Source organism: Capsicum annuum, chromosome 4 (genome assembly GCF_002878395.1).
Source record: "Capsicum annuum cultivar UCD-10X-F1 chromosome 4, UCD10Xv1.1, whole genome shotgun sequence".
Classification (NCBI taxonomy): domain Eukaryota; kingdom Viridiplantae; phylum Streptophyta; class Magnoliopsida; order Solanales; family Solanaceae; genus Capsicum; species Capsicum annuum.
This window is the reverse complement of record NC_061114.1, coordinates 217,238,482-217,242,344: the sequence shown is the minus strand read 5'-3', so window position 1 is coordinate 217,242,344 and position 3,863 is coordinate 217,238,482.

Below are 3,863 nucleotides of genomic sequence, written 5' to 3'. Positions count from 1 at the left end.
ATATATATATATATATGTATGTATGTATGTATGTATGTATGTATAAACACTTATAATATGTATATGTATGGTTCAGGATATATAAACATGCATCATTGATATAGATATAACATTTGTATTTATATAATTTATCATTTGTCTTTATATTATTTAATTTGTATCAATAAATTACAATTCATATCAATGAATATAAATACAAGTGTTCATAGAAAGAAATAACAATCTCTTTTCACTTGTTTAAAAATACAGAGAGAAAATGATCAAAAGTCCCCCAACCTTTATCCCAAATTTCAACTACACACTTATACTTTCCAAGGGTCTTATGATCTCCCTGAACTATTTTAAAATAAAATTATTACCCATCTGAACTATATTAAAGTGGAATATATACCCGTCTAAAAGATCATTCCCAGATTTTATTTTAATTTGTGGTCTACACACGCCGTCACATGTCATGCCACGTAATTCCACGTTATGTTCCTTTTTTTTTTTTTACTATAAAAAAATTGATTACTTTTCCTTTCTTCTTCTTCTTCTTCTTCTTCTTCTTCTTCTTCTTCTTCTTCTTCTTCTTCTTCTTCTTCTTCCTCCTCCTCCTCCTCCTCCTCCTCCTCCTTCTTCTTCTTCAATGACATAATAAATCATATGGAATTCACACGATAGATAATCTTATCAAAATCAAATCAACAATTAATGTTCAAAAAATATTCAATTTTCACAAAATGACGTCAATCAATTTTCACAAAATAGTCACTATTTATCTGTAATTAGAACAAAATTCTTATTTGGACTTACTTAGTCTTTACATATACTCCATGTCATGTTGCTAATTACCTGTTTCAAGTAAATAATCAATTAAGTCGCATGGCCAAATTCACCCATCATATCCATAAATCAATTTCTAGTTATCAAGAGAATTATTTTTAATAGGAAATGGATGGACAAACACTTAAACACACACTTTTTCCTTTTGCTCTTATCGTGGGATTCTCACGATCCAACATATATACTAAACTTTGTATGTTAGTTTCCTTAATGTTGTCACAACCCGAATTTATTTCTTTCGATGAATTTCAGCATTCTCAGCGTCAATCAATTTTTGGGAAGCTAAGGAATGATCTAACTCAGAAATTAATTTGAATTTTTCAATCTGAATTGATTCAATATTCTCAACGTCAATCTGAACTAATTCTATGAAGTCGGAACAAGTCGATTTTGTGCTTGGAGATGAGAAAGATGATAATCTTGAATGTCATTGATGAGTTCTTGGATGCCATTGAAGAAGAAATGCCATTAATGGGTTCTTGGATGCCACTGAAGAAGAAGAAGAAGAAGAAGAAGAAGAAGAAGAAGAAGAAAGAAAAATAATAATTGCCATTGATGGATTCTTGGATGTCATTGAAGAAGAAGAACAAGAACTGAAGAAGAAAAATTGAAGAAGAAGAAAGAAAAATAATAATTAAAATTATATATATTTATTTAAAGAAATATTAAAAATAATTTTTTAATAAATTATTTTCGTTCTCACTCTCCTTAAAGAGAGTGAAACACACTCTCTTGCAATGTCAGCGTTTGGGGGGTAACAATTCCATTTTAAAATAGTTCAGGGGGGTCATAGGACCTCCGTAAAGTATAAGTGTGTAGTTGGAATTTGGGGTAAAGGTTGGAGAGGCTTTTGATCATTTTCTCAAATACAAATGATGTAATCAACTACAAATTCAAATACAAATAAATGAAATTATTAATACAAATAAATATACGGACAAGTTAAAAATAAAAATACAAAATAATTTTATAAAATACAAGTGTATTGATGAAAATAAAATAAAATACAAATACAAATAAAATAAAACCACAAGATAAAAAAATATAATATGCAGTTAACGGTAAAATACAAATACAAAATAATTCTTTAAAATACAAGTGCGAATTATATAAAATATAAATGATAATGCGAACCATAAAATACAAATACAAGTGTAAGCTATAAAATACAAATACATATACAAACTATAAAATATAAATACAAGTGTAAACTATAAAATACATACAAATACAAGTGCAAACTATGAAATACAAATACAATTATATCAACGAATATAAAAATAAATAATTGTACGAATACAAACACAATAATAAATTATGATATTTTTATTATCATCCATAACTTGTGTTTGATGTAATCATATTTTTTAAAAATTCAGAGAAAATATAAAATAGAACCCCAAAGAAAATGAGAAAAAAAGAAAAAAAAAATAGAAGATAGAGATAGAAGAGTGAAAAAATAAAATACACAAATAGAAAGAAAAATGAAAAACAAATTCAAAAGAAAAATAAGTGAAAAAGAAAAACAAAAAAGAAAGAAAATCCAAGCTAGAAATAGAGCACTAAAAATATAAGTGAAAAGAAAGAAACATAAGAAAAACAAAAATAGACAAGAAAAAGAAGAAAATGAAATTAGGAAAATAAAAATAAAAATATGAAAAATAATAAAGAAAAAAAACAAAAAAATAAATTAAAAAAAGAGAAATAAACTAGAAAAAAAAAAGTGAAAAGACAAAAATGTAAAATAGAAAAAAACCCAAAACAATAAATAAAAGAAGATGAAAAAATATTTTTGTTGTTGCTATCCCACATAATTTTTTTAAAGTGTTGCTATTTAGCTTAATTATAGACTTAAGTTTTTTTTTTTTTTTTAAATACTTTCCGTAAATTTTCTTTTACCATAATTTTTTCAATGCTTTCTAAATATTTTGAACTTATAATTATTATAATTTATAATATTTTTTATATAATTCTAAATATACATATTTTATATCCAAAAATATTAAATATTATATGTCACAATTCATACTGAACATTAATTAATTTGACCTTCGTTGTTTGAATCGGACTATACAAATTGAAAAGGAATTTGACCTTCGCTGTTGGAATCAAATATACAAATTGAAAAAGGAGGGAGTAAGATATATATCGTTTATTTCAAGCTTTTTATTTTTTATAATGCTCCTTGAATTTTCTTAATAACCCATGAGTACAGAAAAATAATTTAAGTCCTTAAGTAAAAGGGCAATAAGGAATTTCAGGCTCATTTATTAATCCAGTCAATAAAAGCCAATTGGTCAGACTACAAGACTTTCAAACGTGTGGACTCTTATGAACTTCTTACATTGTTCCCATATCACCCTTCAAAGTCAAATCCCCAAATTACCCTCATTCTGAATAATCAAAAACGCACACAAAACATGGGCTTTTTTGGAATTCGAAACATTGTTACATGCATGACCTTTTCTTGCTTTACTTGTTCAACACACCCCCTTACAACACAGTATTGAAATTTCAATTCAACAAATTATACTATTACCTATATTCAAAGTTAAACAAAATACACCTCATTCAAATTGCTATAAATACCATAGCCCATGAATAACATTCTTCATCCACATTCATTAGCAAAATCTAGAGTACATATTTAGAATTGTAACTCATCATAACATTACTTCGTAGTTCAAGTGTTCTCCTATAGTTCTGCTCTAATAATCAATCTATATAAAGGATGATGACTTGTAGAAGAATAGTTACTTTGTTGCTAGTCTTTGTCATCTTTGTTGCTATGACAAGTAATCATCAAAACTATGTCGAGGCAGCTCGAGTATTGTCACAAGATTTTTCTGGTGAAACTATTCATCTGGCAAAGTTTCCATCATTATATGAGAAGGCAAAGAACAATTTGTCATTTTTACTTGAGAGATTACCTTCAGGACCTAGCCCTAGAGGACCTGGACATTAATCCAAGGAAAGAGTCCTTTTGCTAGAAATAGAAAATAATACAGGACTGTTACCTTCCTTTTTTTTTTTTTTTT